The following is a 20,708-nucleotide window of genomic DNA, read 5'->3' on the forward strand; positions in this document are numbered from 1 at the left end:
GAGAGATTCAGATATCCGACCTGGGTCTATGGAGATAGTTATGACTTCAAGTGACTGACATGGAATATTTTTTTTTAATTTGCAGGCGTCCTGTCCCAGGTGCAGCTTCAGGAGTCGGGTCCAGGATTGGTGAAGCCCTCCCAGAAGCTGTCCCTCACCTGCATTGTCTCTGGTTTCTCCATAACAAGCAGTGGTTACTGTTGGAGCTGGATCCGCCAGACCTCGGGGAAGGGGCTGCAGTGGATGGGGTGCATAGATTATGGTGGTAATACAGGTTATAACCCATCCTTCCAAAGCCGACTCTCCATCACCAGAGACACATTGAAGAATCATTTCTCCCGGCAGCTGAGCTCCGTGACCGCTGAGGACACGGCTACGTATTACTGTGCAAGGAGCACAGTGAGGGGAAGTCAGTGTGAGCCCAGACACAAACCTCCCCTGCAGGGAAGACACTGGGCAGCAGGGGGCGCAGAGAACCCAGCCTTAGACAGGCACAGATGGATGACAGGGAGGATTTCCTGTTGGAATTAGGGCTTTCTCACTTAACTCTTAGCCTCCTCTGGCACAGGTTTTCATTTTGCCATCTTTTTATCTATTTTACATTGGGATGCAAAGTTCAATGTCAGTAGTTTGAAATCACCAGCTCCTCCAAGCGAGAAAGATGAGGCTGTTTGCTCCTCCAAAAGATTAACAGTGTCTGACACCCTACGGAGCAGTTCTACTCTGTCCTAGAATCACTGTGATTCGGGATTCAACGGCGCCAATGGCTTATAGTTATCGAATTTCTGAATTTGCATCTTGTTTTGTTTATTTATGTCCATTAATTTGTTTTCTGTGTATTCTGCATTGTGTTTAATCATACTTCATATTATTATCAGGAATTGTTCTATTTTTAAAAATTGTTCTATTTTTTCCATCATCCTGGTCTCCACAAAACTTCATATATCGTATTCTCATTTTAATTATATCATCCTTTTCTGTGACATCTTTTATATTATTTTAAAAATCTTTATTAACATGTTAATGGTTTTCCTTTTAAATATATTTTTCCTGATTGTGCTTCAATTTACAAGGTTCTTTTATAAAAATAAGCTTATTCTCCCTTCAAGTTGAATTACTCCCCTTCTTGTGTACTGCACACATATAACTGTTGATTTCTGTTAAACCAGTGTCGTAAGTCACTGACAAAAGCTCAGCTCACACACAGGCTCTGTGTGCAACAGTAGTTTGCTCACAGAGAAGAGACAGAGCCGGCTCACCATCAGAGTAGGCAGCAGTCCTCACAGCCAGTGGTTTCACTCTGTGGCCAGTGCAGGGAGGGAGGTTTGCAAGCATCCCTCCTTTGTGCTGCAGTTGAAGAACAGCAAACATAGAGAAATAAGGCTGTTCTGTGAGCTGAAATCTCCTTGAAGGCAGGGAGTAGGTGTTTTTTGTTGTTTCTTGCTGTATTCAATATCATGCATATGACAAGCAGTTTGCGTGTTCAGCATGAGCCACAGGGCGTGTTGCAGGACACCAGCTACTAAAGAGTGCTTTTGGATCCAGAATATCCTGAGAAAGGCAGTCAACTGACAAGATCCTCACATTGCAGTAGCCAGACTGACACATCCGAAGCACACCTAGGTCTGTTATGGATTCCGAGGAAGGGTTGCTGGCTGCACTTGGACTGCATGCTTTCTCAATTTAAATTCTTATTGGAGTTTATCTCATGTATTTTGTCATTGGGGGATAGCATTCTTGAATTTCAGCGATATGTTTTTCTTTTTGATGGTAGATGAAAGCCAGAATTGATTAACATAAAGAGACAGCAAGTAGAATAAGGGTTTCTAGGACTACAGTGGAGTGGTGGTGGTGGTGGAATAAAGGGAGATGGTGCCACTAGTTGAGAAAGGAAGATGATGTTTTCAAGCTAATTGGGGTAGCAGTTGTATAATACTGCTTGATGCACTTGAACTACGGATGGATATGACAACTGCATTTGCTCCCAATAAAACAGTTTTGGAGGAAAAGTGAGACAATAAATAAAATATTAAATAAAGAATATTTATTCCATTGCTAACACTTTTTATAAATTCAAATTTCTGGCTTATATCATAATCTCTTTTCTGATTGAATATTTTAGCTAGTCTTTTGAAATGTTGTACCAGCAACACTCTCCATCAGTTTCTAATTGTGAGTAAAAAATGAAAACTATGTCATATTCTAAGTTATTTTTATCATATATGTGCTACAAAATAATATTTTCAACATTCTTCTCATACATAATTCAATGGAGAGGTACATAGTTTATTGTGCCAACCTGGCCGATAAACACTTATGGGGTCAATTGAAGGGCCGAGGGATAAATGGCTTGGTGAGCCTCGCCTTTCTAGTTCTAGGGTCACTTGTTTTCTGATGGTCAGACAAGGGTGCAGCTGCCTTAGACAGTTCCCTGCTTCATCTGGCAAGGCTCACTTCCTGCAAGAACATCCCTTAAGAGAAGCTGCATGGACCTACCCCCATGAAGCCCTGAGTGCTAGAACAGCTGAGGGGTGACCCTGCCTGTGCTGAGATGCTTACACATTCTCTTACTTGGCTTTCTTCCTGCCATCGGCCTCATTGTGCATGTTTTGTGAGATGGAAGAAGACTTTGTGGATTGGTGTTGGGCATATGGGCTAATGTTGGAGTTGTGGGCTTGGGTACCACTGAGTTAGGATGTTTTCTTGATGTGCACTTAACCTTTATATAAAACTCTCTTATACATATGAGTTTCTGTGGATCATTTATCTAATGTACCCAGACTAACACAAATGGCATTAGATTATTATTGTGTTCAACAATTACCAACAGCTGCAAAATTCCCTCCCAAACGCATCACAGAAACCCATAAAAAGAATTCTCACTTGACAATTTCTTCCTTAACATGGAATAAATAACTCTATAACTCTCTTGCTTGAATTACTTTGAATAGAAATCTGCTTTAAGTATGGTTCCTATTTCTGTGGACAGAATGAACCCTAACCTCTGTTTAATACTTTGATTGTCTTTCAGGCAAATGTCTTTCTTGATTGATATTTTATTGTGGCATATATCTCATAACAATATCTATATAAATATCTACATGAATCGATCTCACTTCATTTCACTGCAACCAATTCAGAGTGTTCGCAACTTGTATCATTCTCTATGGCCAAAGCTTTTCACGGTGAGTGAGAGTCAGTGTGAGTCCAGACAGAAAACCAGTCTCAGGGAGAAAGCAGACTTGCATGGATGCTAAGGACCCACCAGCTCTGGACCAAGAGAAGATAGAAGTGAAGACAGGAGTCTGGGTAAGGACTGCAGTGCCTGGTCAGCTAGAACTGCTGTGCTGACCACTATGGTAGCTCTACTGCCCATGGCAGGAAACCTGCAGAGACAACTGCAGGTAATACTCCTGACCAAGAGTCTGAAAGCTCAGTACCAGAAAAGAATGTTGCTGAGGTACCCACAGATGTGGAAGACAGTGTAAGTCCAGGAAACGCCTCTCGCTGTTAGCAGGCGCCTCTCAAAATACACTGAGCCCAATGCCCACCCTTGGTACTAACTCATGAGAGGATAAATGCACTTTTTCTTATTTCTGTGGTTTCTTTTAACCACACAATAACCATATTGTTAGGAAACCTTTTATTCCAACTCTAAATCTAGAAGATAGGGTTAAAGTATTTTTACTCCTTTCTAAATATTCTGAAATATCATAGGGCCAAGGAGCTTTATGGATGACATACTCTTGTTTCCCTATGTGTTCAGATGTATGGAAAGATTCAGGTAGGCCTGGTCTTGTTACCTAAATATCGTGAGGATGGAGATTGTCTTTAATTTCAATAGAACATCTGGGTATTTTGATGGAAATGACATAAAGCTACATTAAACATGAAATCTGCACAGATGTTTGTATGATTGCTAGAGTGAAGACCTCAGGGAGAAGACTGTATTCTCCCATGGCTGTCAGGGTAGCCAGCGCCTCACAAATCATCCCAGGTCTGGTAGGCACAATTGTACAGTAATAATAATTAAAGATTATAGTAAACTCATAGAGAAATACAGGCGATAGAAGAAAGAGTAAAATGATGGAATCAGACAAATTTCATGTTAGCATGCTCACCGTAGCCCCGCTTGGTGATTCCCATAGAGATGGGAGACCTGAGGGCAGGAGAGTGAGGGGAAGGAGAACAAGGGGAGAGGGGACATGGAAGCGAGGACCGCAGAGGAGAGCACCACGGGAGAGAGATTCTTTATTTCTAACCAAGATTTATATACCTTTGAGGGTGTGCAAGCCCCCTAATTTCAGGTAAAGACACACATCACAGGGAGGGGTCATACTATAGGTAATACAGTAATGACAGGATGAAAATCTAGGGGTATACAGGCAATAGGAAGGGGAGGGATTGGGGTATACCTGTGGCAAGATGGATGGACCTCATTTCCCCACTTCCATCCTCCTCCCCCTCCCTCATAAATCCTTGGTAATATATAAATTATTTTGTCATATCTTACACGTCAAACATCTCACTTCCCCCACTTTTCTGTTGTCCGTCCCCCAGGGCAGAGATTTTATGTAGATCCTTGTAATCGATTCACCCTTTCTACCCCACCTTCCCTCCACCCTCCTGGTATTGCCACTCTCACCACTGGTCCTGAAGGGATCATCTGTCATGGATTCCCTGTGTTTCCAGCTCCTTTCTGTACCAGAGTACATGTTCTGGTCTAATTCTACCTTATAAATCCAGAGAGAGAGTTTTATATCAAACAGTCATTGTACATTAAGCAAACGTCCCAGCCCAGTGAACATCAAATCCATAAGTCTGGTATTAGCCCATATGTCTGATACCAATCTATAAATTCCTTTTCAGACCCATAAAACATGTGCAGTGATGCTGAATGCAGGATAATCACAGGCCAATGGGTGGAAAGTCTTGTGGATCCAGTGGCATTGTAAGCATCTCAGTGCTGGCTGCGATCTCTCTGAGGCTTCTTTGGCTTCAGAGGTCTGGTCGCATCCATTTGGCTTGCCTTCTGCAATGTCTCCCAAGGAGTAGCAGAGAGAGAGAGTGAGAGAGAGAGAGAGAGGTGTCTTCCAGCTCCAAGGAGGAAGTACCAGATTTCTCAGAGTTCTCAGAAGGAGGCTATGCCCACATAAAAATCTCACTGACTATCTCCAGATTGGCAGCCTAAACTCCACGCCTACACTCCTAATCCTTAACTTGACACAAGATTAGGTGACTACCACAGGCTCCTAATCCATAACAAGCCCATTTATTTTTTCCCTGCATACCGACACCAATCCAATACCCAAAGCTTTACACAATGGGTGGAGATCTACTTCTAAAACATGAATATAGAAAAATCGCTTTTGCTTGAAGGCTCTCAAGGAAATGCTCACTGAAAACTCCATTCCTATTATCTCACCTCCCCCAAATTAGTCTTCTTCTGGGCTTTCAGTCACACCAAGATCTTTCCTGCCCCAAGGCCTTTACATGGACTGTCACCTCTTCCAAGCCCTGAAGTGCCAAGTTCAAAGTTCCAGTTAATCTCCCTAATCCTCAATTTTAAGAACTGTGTGTGTGGGAGGGAAGGGGTTGGGCTGTTTGTTGAACTGCTGGGTTTTGGAGCCATTTGTCATGCAACCTCATTTTGTCAATGACTGGTTAATTAATGCAGCATTCATTTGCCCTTCTTCCACTCACAGCACATGGCTTGTATCTTTGGGATCACTTTCCACCATGCTCCATCTCCATGCTTCTGCTGGCATTGACCCAATCTGCCAGCTCCAGGCCTGGCTAGTCAGGGCATGACTTTCCTCTGTCCAAAGGGACTGGGTCAGACTCAGTATGAGACTCATGCTAGGTTAATGATATCTAACCCTAAAAAATACCCCAGAAACAATTTCCTCATTGCCAATGAGTCCATTTTGAATCATAGAAGGTCCCTGTGGGGTTTCTCAGACTGTAAATATTTATGTGAGCAGAAAGTTCCATCTTTTTCCCTATGAGGTAGCTGGTAGGGTAGCACTGCCAACCTTGCAGTTAGCAATCCAATGCTTACCTGATAGTACCACCAATGATTAGAAAGGAAAAGAACCTCTCTCTAATAGAATTCCTGAGCTTCTAGATAAAACTACAGCTGTCATCAGGAAGCCTGCGTGAAACTCAAAAGGAAACAGCTCTGAAAGGAAAAGGTTCAAACTCTGATGGTATCAACTGAGTGCCAGAACCCAGCTATTCCTGATGCTCTGGCCCCAGACTTACAAATTCCATAAACCTACCCATTAATTCCTTCTCCTGCTCCTTCCCTTCTCACGCCCCAAGGTACTTTGACTTAGCTTTGAAGGCACTCACAACTTCACGGGTTCTGCCTTGCACAGGTGTCTGCTTGCTTCCAGTTCAGTCCTGACATTGTCCCTATCTTTAGCCATGTTAGGCTTGCGTCCTAGAGCTTTCCTTTGCTTGTCTCCCTATTGCTCTTGTCCTATGAAGTCTGTGGCTTTATCTTTAAGTCTAAGTCCTGCCCTTTCACTTTCGTAGAAATCTGTCTCTGTATCTTGGCTCATGGCAGGTTGTGTCCTTCAAAGATGACTGTCCTAATGTTGCACATCGCACATTCTCTTGTTACAAGATGAGTTTGTGTTCATTTTTCCAGAAACAGGGCCTGCTTTCCCTCTTCCTTGCATCTTGGCAGGCCTTTGACTATGGCAGAAGTGTTGCTCTGTGACTTCCACCTGGTCGTATTGGGTTGTTCACCATTGGGACCCTGTCAGGATGTTGCAAGGAAGACCAAGCCAAATGAAAATGTCACATATAGGGTTCTTCTTGAGCTCCAACCAATAGAAGTATCAGTCGTGTGAGGGAGTGAGTCTTAAGAGAGCTGCAGCCTCTGTCCTTTGAGCTACCCCAGCTAATGCTTGATGAAGCCAAAACTAGTGTCCTCACTGAGCTCTGCCCAGATTGCAGATTTGTGAGCAAAATTGATATTATCATTACTTTAAGATGTTATTTGTGGGGATACTTTCTGTTAGCAGCAGATTATCAGAATACTGCCTAATCAGACTGCATTGCCAGTTTTACTCTCTCTCTCTCCATATATAGTTATAGATATCCTCCACTCATCTGTCAGTTGGTTGTACTATAATGGTTTGTGTATTGTTATGGTGCTGGAAGCTCTGTTCCCAGAATTTCAAATACCAGCAGGATTGCCCATGGTGGACAGGTTTCAGTGAAGCTTCTAGACTAAGACAGACAAGGAAGAGGGGCCTGCTAGTCCACTTCCAAAAATTACTGAAAGGAAACCTTATGGATCACAAGAGAACACTGACTGACTAATGTGTTTTGCACACATTATCAGTGGACAATTGCTAGAGGAAGACATCATATTTGATGAAATAGAGGGACATGGAAGATCCTTATTGAGGCAGATTGACCTAATCGCTGCAACAATGGACTTCAACATTCAGGAATGTGTGACAATGGTGCAAGATCAGTCAGCACTCCATTCCATTTCATATAAGGTCTCCATGGATCACAGTAGACTTGATGGCACTCTCTATATGTTTGTCTTCAGTGACTTCCCAGAGGGCTGCTCTGCCTGGCAGCCTCTATTCTTCATGCTTCCAAATGGGGAGCACAACAGGTCCATAGTCACTGATATTCCCCTCAATCCCCAGGTCAAGTAAGGAGGCATGAAACTAACTATGTTGTTCTCTTTGCCTTGTCTCTCTTCCTTTTCCCCTCCTCCAACAGGGCTAGAGGGGGTAAATACTTACCTTGCAGTCTAGAAGAGAATTTCTTCCACACCAAAATCTTCTCCTTCCTCAAAAGGCACAAACATGCTTTTTGCCTTGTTTTGAATTAAAATGGCAGATGGGATGGTAGGAAAGAAAATGAACTAGTCTAACAGAATGGCCAAACAGATTTACCTTCCACATAAGAATGCAAATAACTCCTCAATCTTGTTATAGAGTCATGATATGATGAGCTCCATCAAAGCAGAGTAGAACACCACGGAGGTCAGACCAGAAAGACCATATTGAGTTGATTTTGTATGAGAGATTCTAGTTGCTAATTATACTTTTCATAACAGACAGATGGCAGGTATAGAAGCCCAGACTTAAAATGTCTTTATCTAATTGCCTGCCTAAATATATATTTGCAATATGGTCCTCAAAGGGAATACTTTCTTTACCTTAAATTCCATTTCTTTTTCCCCTTTTTTATGTAATTTTATTGAAGTATCATTGATGTACAATAAACCATAGTGTGTTTTGCTCTTTGAGGTTTTTAAAAAGAATCATTTTATTGGGGCTCCTACAACTCTTATCACAATCTATACATACATCCACTGCGTACATTTGTTGCCATCATCATTCTCAAAACATTTGCTTTCTACTTGAGCCCTTGGTAGTAGCTCCTCATTTCCCCTCCTTCCCCCTTCCCCTCCCTCATGGACCCTTGATAATTTATAAATTATTATTCTGTCCTATCTTACACTGTCCGACATCTACCTTGACCCACTTTTTTGTTGTCCCTTCCTCATGGAGGAGGTTATATGTAGATCCTTGTAATCAGATCCCTCTTTCTACCCCACCTTTCCTCCATCCTCCTGTTATTGCTACTCTCAGCACTGGTCCTGAAGGGGTCATCTGTCCTGGTTTCCCTGTGTTTCCAGTTCCTATATGGACCAGTGTATATTCTCTGGTCTAGCCAGGTTTGTAAGGTAGAATTGGGATCATGATAGTGGGCGCGGTAGCATTTAGGAATGAGAGGAAAGTTATATGTTTCATCATTGCTACACTGCATAATGACTGGCTCATCTCCTCCCAGCGACCCTTCTGTAAGGGGTTGTCCAGTTGCCTACAGATAGATCTTGGATCCCCTAACTGTACCCCCCCCTCATTAACAATGATATTTTTTTGTTCTTTGATGCCTGATACCTGATCCCTTCTACATCTTGTGATCACACAGGCTGGTGTGCTTCTTTCATGTGCGCTTTATTGCTTCTGAGTTAGATGGCCACTTGTGAACCTTCTAGTCTTTAAAACCCTAGACTCTTTATCTTTTGATAGCTAGGCTCCATAAGCTTTCTTCACCACATTTGTTTATACACCCACTTTTTGTCTTGAGTGATTGTGTCGGGAAGGTGACCATCATGGAATACCAGTTCCTTAAATTCCATATCTATAGGCTTAAGTCTTACCCACAGGAAACCTCTTTTTATTTTATCCCTGGAACAAACTCTTGCAATAATTTTCTCTTTTTGGGCAAGTCCATCCTCAATCACTTATCCTTTAACATTTACAAGAATTTATCTGTAACCAACCCCATTTACATAGTCTCATTCATGCTATTTCCACAATAATTGCTAATAACCCTATTTTTTAGAATCGGCAGAAAGCATCAGCATCAATATCCCATTGCCACTGGGTTGATTTCAACTCAGTGGTACCCTATAGGACAGAATAGTATTGCCTCATAGGTTTCCAAGGCTGAAAAAAAATCTCTTTATTGTGAGTTGGGTGAAGGTTTACAGAATACATCTGTTTTCCATTTGACAGTTCACACATATTTCGCTTCATGATATTGACTGCAATCTGCTCAACGTAATATCACTTATCGCACTTCCTCCTTGTATTTCCTGTTTCCATTCCCCCTTCTTTCCTGACCCTTCTGAACTTGATCTTTGAATAAATTATATCCTTTTGATTCAAAGAGTTGATTAGTGTTACTTTTTACCTTATAGATCTACCTATTGTTTGGCTGAAGATTGAGCCAAGGGAGTGAGTTCAGTTCCAGATCTGAAGGTGCCTAAGGACAACATTCTTGTGGGTTCCAAGAATCTCTCTCTGAGCAATACCACTGAACATTTAAAATAATTTTAAACTTTGTTGCACATATTTCTCCTATTCTATCCCAAAATTCCAAAGCAAACTCATTATCATTGTGTTGAAGCTGACTCATAGAGACCCTACAAGATAGAATAGAACTTCACCCTTTGATTTTCCAAGGCTTATATCTTTACCAGAGCAGACAAACTCCTATTTCTCACATGGACCAACTGATAGGTTAGAACCACTTTCCTTGTGGTTAGGAGATCAATGAGGAGTCCACTCTGCCATTAGAGCTCGTTAAGAATGCGATCCAGCATCCCCTAATGCTATCCCTCTCAGATCAGTTGGTAGTGGTAATCAATGTAAATCTTAAGGGGGTCAGACTGCCACATCGTAACTCTTCCTTGGGGAAGATGGTGGGTTTGAACTGCTGATTGATTAGCCCTTAAGTGCTTAATTACTGCCTCACCAGGGTTCTCCTTAACATCAAAACAGTGGACACTTATTGGTTTATCTTACTGGTCTCTGTTCCCTAAAAATTGCACTTCATCCACAGGGTTTTCACCACAACACACAGCTGCTAGTGTTTTTGGTTTGTTTTTCCACATGACTATACCTTCCTGGTCAAAGCTGATTTGTCCAGGGCTAAACACACAATGAAAACATAGCCATATTTGCACACTACGAAATTTGAAGTGAGACAGCAAGCTATTTGTTGAGTTTTTTGAATGACTGAAGTCTATAAGGAAGTGTTATGATACAGGAAACAGTGAGTTTTGATGTCCAGGATCTATGCTGGGGACCCAGCTGGCACTCCGAATGACTATTCAAAGTGATGGTATGAATTCTCCTCTTCCATGACCTACACATATAATAGCTATAACCACTAAGTCCATGATTTGACAAATGTCTTGTGTGATTGAGTTTGGGTTCCCCATAGGATTAGATCCTGAGACAAAGGTTTTAATTAAGCCATTTTCTGGGGAGATATCAATAAGGAAATGGGAAATAGAAAAGAGAAAGAAGGCAGCCAATGAAAAGTACATTATCAAACAATTTAAAATTGTGAGCAACTGGAGGTTAATCTTACTGGAGACACTGTAGAAAATCCACTAGTTATTCTGCCCAGAATGTGAGGGAGTGTGGCTATTTGTCCAACAACTCCTATGGGTCATTGGTTAAGGGTTACTCCAGGAAGCAAGAATTAACTCCACAACCTCCTAAGCCATGCATGCTCAGGTACAGTGGTCTACAGAAACTAGAGAAAGCAAGAAGAGAGATGTGCTGGCCATTCGGAATTAGGCTAGCATGCCAAGTTGTCAGACATGTCAGGTTCTTGAACTATCATAGCTTGAAAGTCATCATGATCCTGTGAGATATACCACTGGTATTTCAAACACAAGCATAGTTACCCGTGGTGGAAAATTTTCAGAAAAGCTTACAAGCTAAATAGACTAGAAAGAATAACCTGCCAATCTACATCTGAAAAAAATAGTGGTGTTTGTGGAGCACATTGATAGCAGTGGAATATTGTTTCATATAGTGTAGGATGATGAACCCCTCAAGTTGGAAGACACTCGAAATATAATTGGGGAAGAGCTGTCTCCTCAAAGTAGAGTTGACCTTAGTGATATAAAGTTTTCAGGACCTATATTTGTTGATGTGGCAATGACTCAAAATGAGAAGAAACAGCAGTACTGCAATAATCACTAACAAGAAGATGGGATGCATGAAATATGGATCTAGAAAAATTGGAAGCCATGAAAAAATGGAACACATAAAGATCAAACACTCTAGGTGTTATTGAACTGAAATAGACTGGTATTGGCCATTTTGAATGTCACAATAATATGGTTTACATACCAGAGTAACAAATTTGAAAGGAATGGATGACTTTCATGTTAAAAATGAGAATGTTTCAACATCGATTCCAATGTTCACCATTGTTAGGTGTAGGATATATTACACCTACAAGGATGAATAATTAATAAAGTTATTATTCAAATTTACACACCAACCACTAATGCTAACAATAAAGCCATTGAGGATTTTTACCAACCTTTTCAGTCTGAAATTGATGAAACATGCAATCAAGATTACTGATGACTTGAATGCAAAAATTGGAAACTAAGGAGGAGGATCACTAGTTAGAAAATATGGCCATGGGGATGGAAGCCACATGGGAGATCTCATGATAGAATTTTCCAATAAGGATGGCTTATTGATTGAAGATTTATTTTTCAGGGATGTAAACAGTAACCATAGACATGGATCATGTATATTCGATAGAAATACACACGAATTAAATCAACTATATCTGTTGAAATAAACTACTATACATACTCGAGTATAACCCAAGGCAACTAATTTTATCCCCCAAAGCTGGGGTGCTTTTTCAGCATAAAAAATGTGCTGAAAAAACCTCGGCTTATACTCAAGTATTTACGGTATAAAGAAGTTCAATATCATCAGTCACGAGACTGGAGACGAACTGTGGAACAAACCATCAATGGCAAATTCAACTCGAATTCCAACAAAATTAAAACAAGTCCCCAAGAGTCAAAGTATGAATTTGAGTATATCTCATCTAAATTAGAGGATACTTCAAGAAGAAAGTTGACACATTGAACACAAATCACCTGAGATGATACGAGTTCTGCAATAATATCAAGAACATCATAAATAAAGAAATTCAAAGATAATTAAAAGATAGAAACTAAAGAAAAGACAAAACGGATGTCACCTTGAATGTGGAGTAGCTGAAGCCAATGAAAGAAATGATGAAGTACGAAAAAGAGAGAGAGAAATATAGAAATAATTGATGAAGTAAAGACGCTGAATAAAGAAGCTGAACATAAAATTTCAAAGGGGAATTAAAAAAGATGGAATAAAGAATTATATGAAAAGTGCAAAGACCTGGAATTAGGACAGCAAAAATGAAAAGCATGTGCATTTCACTAGCTGAAAAAATTGAAGAGAAATTAAAAATACAGAATTACACAGATAGCATCAAAAGAAGATGAAAGGGATTCACTGACCACGTGAAGCCCAGGCTCCACAGCGCTGAGTCCAGAAAACCAAGATAGCATAGGGTTCTCACTGCAGATTGCTCTGAAAGTGCTCACAGTAGTAGGCCCTGGATCAACTGGGGAAAATGTAGAACTCAAAATAAGAAGACTAACCTTAGGATATGATAGGCACTAGTGGAATTCCCATTTGACACCTGACCTCACCTCCATGGCTCAACTTTCAGCCCCCAAATAGGAGACCTATACTGTCAACGATGTACAATTCAGAGCCCAGCATTTGTCAGGGAGTTACTCAGAAGGCAGGAAGGCATGGGAACGAAAGACCAATGGAAACGGCAAACAAAGGGAGGGAATAGGAAAAGTAGTATTGCATTGTAGGTATTGCAATCAATATCATAAAACATTGCATGAATTGTAAAGAAAATCAATTTACTCTGTAGATTTTCCCTCACATCACAATCAAAACAGTGTAAAAAGAAAATAAGTCATATGACCGAGTACACTGGTAGATCTTGCTGAAGACCAATTTCCAGTGTTAAAAGATGTCACTTTGAGGAATAAGGCACAGCTGAGCCCTAGTGGTATAGTGGTTACAAACATAATGCGTCAGAACCAACCAAGTTGGGTTGCTCAACACAAGATCAGCAGTTCTGCTCCCATACAAAGTTCCAGTATTGGAAACCCACAGGGATATCTCTCCCCTGTCCTATAGAGTTGCTAAGGGTTGGAATCAACTTGATGGCAGTGAACTGGATGTAAGCCAGGCTGACTAGAGACACAAATCAAGTGACACTCATATATGTGCAATAAATCGTTTTTAATCAAGAAGTCATTATAGTATTTCTATTTCAAGGAAATATCCCAGGCCAGTCCAACTCAAGTCCATAAGTCCAACACTAGCCCATAAGTTCCTTTCCAACTTACGCAGTTACATGCAATGATGCAGAATGCAGGGATGTCAAAGGCCAGTGATTGCAATGTCGTGTGGACCCAAGGTCGATGGAAGCATGGCAAGACTCTGGCAGCTCTCAACGTGGGCAGGAAGCAGTCAGGTGAATGCAAAAAGAAGGGGAGGTTCCCAGGGCCCTCCTTATGAGAAGGCCATGGTCACAAAGAGGCACCATCAGGCTATGGTGTGATTGACAGATTGGATACCAACCTTACACTTTTACATATCTTCAAACTGACATAAAATTATATAACTATCATACTATGGCATTTTCAATCACCTCATATGTACTTGAAAATGGACAATAATTATGAAAGGTAAAATAAAAGTTGATGTCTTTGAATTATGATGCTGGTGAAGAATATTGAATATTCCATGGACTTTCAGAAGAAGGAACAAATCTTTCTTGGCGGAAGTAGAGCCAGAATGCTTCCTAGACGTGAGAATGGCAAGACTTCATATCACATACTTTGGACATCTTAACAGCTGAGCATAGTCCCTAGAGAAGGATATCATACTTGGTAAAGTGGAGTGGTGAAAAAAAGAAGGTCCTCAATGGGATGAATTGGCATACTGGCTGCAAAAATGGTCTCCAACATTAACTGTGAGGAAACAGGCTGTGGGTGCTATGAGTTAGAGCCAAATTAACAGTGTCTAACAATGACAACTCCCCTCCCGCGCCCCATCTGTCAATTTGCTGCACTGTGGTAGCTTGTGCTTTGCTGTGATGCTGGGAGTTAGTCCACTAGTACTTCAAATACCAGGCAGGATCACCCACGGTGAACAGATTTCAACACAGCTTCCAGACTAAGAACTGACAGGACGACAAAACAATCAGTCCACTTCTGAGGGATTCACCATTGAAAACTTTATGCATAGCAGTAAAATATTGTCTGATATAATGCCAGAAAATGAGTCCCTCAGATTGCAAAACGATCAAAATATCACCGAGAAAGAGAGCTTCCTCAAAGTAGAGTCCACCTTAATGATAACTCAAAACCTCACAACAGGAGCTGTAGATAACATCATAATAAATGGAGAAAATATTGAAGTTATCAAGGATTTCGTCTTGCTTAGATTCACAGCTAATGCTCATGGAAACAACAATCAAAAAAACCAAATAACATATTGCATTAGGCAAATCTACTGCACATAACCACTTTAAAGTACTGAAGATCAAGAATTTCACTTAGGATTAAGTTGCGCCTGGCCCAAGGCATGGCATTTTCCGCCACACCTTATGCATGTGAAATTTGAACATTGAATGAGAACGACTGAAGGAGAACTGGTGCATTTGAATTAAGGTACTGACAAAAAATACTGAAAGTACCATGGGTGGAGAGAAGAACAAACAAATCTGTCTGAGAAGAAGTGCAGCTAAATGTTCCTTGGCAGATAGGATGGCGAGACTTCATCTCATGTACTTTGCAGATGTTATCAGGACAGACCAGTCCCTGGAGGACATCATACACATTACAGTGGAGGGGTTGCAAAAAGAGGAAGACACCCGATCAAATGGATCGAGACAATTCCTACAACAATGGACTCAAACATAACAAAATTTTTGAGTATGGGGCAGGACCAGGCAATGTTTCATTCTGTTGTGTAGGCATTATTATGAGACAGAACTGACTTGAAGGCATCTAGCAACAAAGTGTACTAAAGCTTCTTCTGGCACCTTCATTTGCTAATGGATTATAATTCAAAATGAGAAAAATCATTGCAACCATTCATTAATAATCAGAACATGAAACGTGCAAAATAAGAATCTAGGAAAATTGGAAATCATAAAAAAACGGAATCTGACCTATAAAGATCAATATCCTAGGCATTGGTGAGTTGAAATAGTCCCTTTGAATCTTAAAATGATAAGAATGACTATGCTGACAATGACAAATTCAAAAGAATGTCTCTTTCATCCTCAAAAAGAGCATTTTTAGATCTATCTTGAAGTGCAATGCTGCCTGTGACAGAATAATATTTATCTTCATACACAAGGAAGGCCGGTTAATAGAACCATTATTCAAATTTTCTCACAAACCACTAAAGCCAATGAACAATTGTACCAACTTCTTTAGTCTGAAATTGACCACACATGTACTGAAAATGCATTAATAATTGCTAACAATTGGAATGCACACATGGAAACAAAAAGGAAGGAAGAGTAATTAGAAATTATGGCTTTGGGGATCGAAAAGAAGCTGAAGACTGCATGAAAGAATTCTGCAAGAGCAATAACTTCCTCATTGCAAACACCTTTATTCAACAACAGGAGCGGCATATATACATGTGGAAAACACAGGAATGGAATTGATTAAATCTGTGGGAAGACATGATAGAGAAGCTCAATATCATTGAGACAAAACAAGACCGGGGGCCAACTATGTAAAAGACTATCAATTACTAATATGCAAGTTCAAATCAAACCTGAAGAAAATTAAAATAAGAACGCAAAAGAGCCCAAATACAGTCTATATTATATTTGTGGTCGGCTGGGGTTTCTAGAGAAACAAACCAGTGATACTGATACATGTAGAAGAAGGAAATTTATATCAATAAAGAATTTTACATTAAGAAGTCCACACAACAAGAAACCCCAGTCCAACTCCAGCCCATAAATCAGATGCAAACTAGAGGCCCTTCCAGACTCCTGAAGCTGTTGGAGGAATAGCCCAAGAAACAGGAAAACCACAGGTTGGTGGAAGCAGAGTTGGGAGAATCCAATGTCAACAGGCAGTTGGCAGGCCACAGACAGCTCTTAGGGTCAGCAGGTCTCATGGTGATTGCCATCCCAAGAAGCCAGACGTAGGGTCCAGGGTCATTTCATCAGGAAGAAAAAGAGTGAGCCCATTCTCCACAGTCTACTTATAGCTATGAAATAGGTCACACCCCCAAGGAGACTGTGACCTGCACCTTCTGAAGATCCTGGTCAAGCTAAATTGACACCAAACCTTACTATCACAATATCTCGCCGGAATTTAGAGCCTATCTCAAGAATGGTTCGGACATATTGAACATTAATGATCAGCTACCAGAAGACTTGTGAAATAGCATCAAGGTCATCAATCTTTTTTTTTGTCATGTCAACTGGGGCTATTTATTTATTTATCATAAATCATTTTATTGGGGGCTCCTCAAAAAGATCATTAATAATCCAGGAAAGAAAGAAAATACTACAGTGGATATCAGAGGAGACTGGGAAACTTGCTCTTGAACCTAAAGCAGTTAAAGCAAATGGAAGAAATGATGAAATAAAAGAGTTGAACAGAAAAATTTGAAAGGACAGCTTGAGAAGATAAAGTAAAGAATTATATTGTAACGTGTAAAGACCTGGAATTAGGAAAGCAAAAGGAATGAGTACAGTCAGCATATCATAAATTGAAAGAACAGAAGAAAAAATCCAAGCCTCGGATTACAATGTTCAAGGATTATTTATCAAACTATTGAATGATGTAGGGAGAATCCAAAGAATATGGACGGAGTGTACAGAGTCTCTGTTCCCAAGAATTAGTTGAGGTTCTACTAGTTCAAAAGGCCAAGAGGAAGTTGAAGCTGCAATGTAAGCATTAGTGAAAAGCAAGGAAGGGATAGGAATGGAAATATTTCAACACGCTCATGCAGTGATAGTCCATGTCAAGAAATTTGGAAGATAGCTATCTGGCCAACCAACTGGAAGTGATTAATATTTGTGTCCATTCTAAAGAAATATGACGCAACAAAATCTGCAAATTAATTTAAAATAACATTAATATGACATGCAAGTACAATTTTATTGACGATACCTTTAAAAGTAGTTATAGCAATATGTCAACAGGAAGCTGCCAGAAATCCAGGCTGTATTAAAAGAGGGCATGGGGCAAGGTATATCAATGCTCGTTTCAGATGGACCTTGGCTGAAAACAGAGGATACAAGGAAAATGCTTACTTATGTACTATTGACTATGCAGAGGATTTTACTGTGTATCATAACAAACTTTGGGTAGCATATGAATACATATGAGAACAATGGGAATTCCCGTACATTTAATTGTGCTCCTGTGGTACCTGTACACAAACCAACAGGAAGTGGTTCGAATAGAACAAGTGGATAGTGCGTGGTTTAAAATCAGGAGAGTGTGTGTTGTGGTTATATCCTTTCACCATATGTGTTAGACAGGGTTCTCTAGAGAAACAAAACCAGGACATTTATGATTTGATAGATAGATAGAACACGAAGGAATATAACAGCTAATTAGTCCACATAGCAGTACAAAGGACTCAGTTTAACTCACTTCCATGCAACAGTAAATATGGCAGTACAGCCAGGCAGCAAACTGCAGAACTAGGTAAGGCAGCCACACACTGGTCTGATCACCAGAGAGCAACTGAGAGATAGGTGTGGCTTGCTGAGCCATTTATCTCTTTGCCCACGAATCAAACTGCTAACTTATTAATCCCACATGTTCTTATTGGCCAGATTGGCACTATAAACCTACCTATCTATCACACTATACTTATTCAAATAATCTTAGAAGCTGCTCTGTATGAAGAAGTTGAGGCATCTGGTTTGGAGGAAGAATCATTAACAACCTGTATTATGCAGATGACCCAATCTTGCTGGCTGAAAGTCAATAGGCCTTGAAGTACTTACTGATAAAGCTCATATAGTACACCTTCAGTATGAATTAGTCTTCAACACTAAGAATACAAATGTCTTCTCAACTTGACAAATATAAACACACAACACCATTACAAATAGAGAAATGTAGCTAAACTCTATTTTACTTGGACCCACAATCAATACTCACAGAAGCAGCAGTCAATAAATCAACGTATTTCATTGGAAAAATCTGTTGTAAAAGACCTCTTTAAAATGAGAAAGAGCAAATGTTTTACTCTGGGGATTAGCAAATTATGCCTGCTTTTAGCCTTGATATTTTTAATCACCTTAGATGCATGTGAAAGGAGTCTTAATTTCAGTGTCTGGTATGGGTTGAATGACTAACAGCAAGGTTGGTGGTTCAACCCACTTGCTGCTCCACAGAAGAAAGAGGAAGCTATTTGACCCTGTAAAGATTTACAGCCTTGGAAACCCTATATGGTCACTATGAATAAGAATAGACTTGATGGTAATGTTTGACATATGCATGTGAAAGATGGACCATAAATAGGGAAGACTGAAGAAAATATGATGCCTTTAAAATATGATGTTGCAAATAATATTGAATATACCATGAATGCCCAGCAGAACAAAGAGGTCTATCCCGGAAGAAGTACAGCCGCACTCTTGGATCCTTCTCACTCAGAGGAAATGGGTTCAGCAGGAAACTATCACCTGGGGAGGGGGTGGGGTGGTCTCTGTGGGAAGGGGCGGGGCCTGGAGGTAATGAGGGTGTCGTGGAGGGAGGTTCCTGGAGGTGAGGCTCAGGGCCTGGCAAGGCAAAGGATTCATTCTTAGTAGTTTCTTCTTAGTCTGGAAGCCCTGCTGAAATCTGAGCACTTTGGGTGGCCCAGCTTGCATTTGAAAAGCGTTTGCATTTGAATCCCAACACCACACAAGTCCAGGCACAAAGACAAACTGAAAGAAAAGTGATGGGTGGAAGGCATGCTTCCCAAGTGGGAATTTCCCCAAGAGACACTCCAGCAGCTAGGGCCACAGAGACACACACTTGACAGCATCTGCTGCCATCTGCTCCACCTGACCACATCTCTCCTGCTTTTCACCTGGATGCCTCTGAAACTCAGACACTGATTTCAGGCTCTGCTCCCTGTGCTTCAGGCTCTGCTCCCTGTGTATGATCAGGTGAGCATCAAGATGGGGAATCCCTGAAAATGCCAGTTATCCTGTTGTCTTCTTCTCCTCCCTTGCTCTTCTCTCTCTCCCCGCACTGCTAAAGATTTATTTCCCCCCAATCTGTGGGTTCTTATGTTCACATAGGTTTTTATGAAACCTTTCTATGTGAATAAGTGTCTATTTCGACCAAGTTACAGTCAACTAATTGTCCTACACAGAATGTTTCCTTGAATATATTTCATGTGTTGAGGTCTCTCCTTTCTATTTCTATGTTATTGAGGGTTTTTATCAGGAATAGGTAGTAGATATTGTCAAATGCCTTTTACGCATCTATTAATATGATATGGTTCTTATTATTTGTCCTATTTATGTGGTTGGTTACATTAATTTTTTCTAATAGTGAAACATTCTTGTATCCCTGGTAATAATCCCACTTAATCAAGTTGAAATATGAACTCAAAGTCAGGGATAGGCGCTCTCTAACTCAATCCATCCCATTTCCACAAATGTAAAGATAAACTGGTCTGATGTATGATCTACTCACTCACCTAAACCAATATTATGTAATCATCAAATATGTTCCTTTATTGTTAAAATATTAGTATAATATATTCTGTTGTAGAGTGTATTTTATAAATAATTTTACCCCATATTCTCTGTAGTCATAAAATTTTCTTTTAAAGTTTCTCATGCATTAATAAAAAGGTTTCCTGTACAAATCTATATTTATTCAATTTTGCCCTTTACTATTGATTCATATTGCAGGTATACATATTAAAACCATGATTTTATTTTTTTCAACAAGATTCTGGAATGATTATTACTTTACTGCTTATTTTAAAAAGAAACACTCTAACATTTCAGTACTTATTGTACACACAGTCCCTGTACAAGAGAGGTTGTTGTTAGGTGTCACTAAGTTAGTTCCAAATCATAGTGACCATATCACCACAGGGAGAAACACTGGCTTGCCCTAAACCATCCTCATAATTGTTCTTATATTTGAGCCCATTGTCTCAGCCTCTTTCAATCTAAAAAGTTTTCCTCTTGTTTACCAAGCTCCATGGTTGAAGTGATATAGCTCTTGTTTTTGCCTCCGGTTTGCAAATACACAAAACTCT

The sequence above is a fragment of the Tenrec ecaudatus genome, unplaced genomic scaffold (genome assembly GCF_050624435.1).
Source record: "Tenrec ecaudatus isolate mTenEca1 unplaced genomic scaffold, mTenEca1.hap1 Scaffold_570, whole genome shotgun sequence".
Classification (NCBI taxonomy): Eukaryota; Metazoa; Chordata; class Mammalia; order Afrosoricida; family Tenrecidae; genus Tenrec; species Tenrec ecaudatus.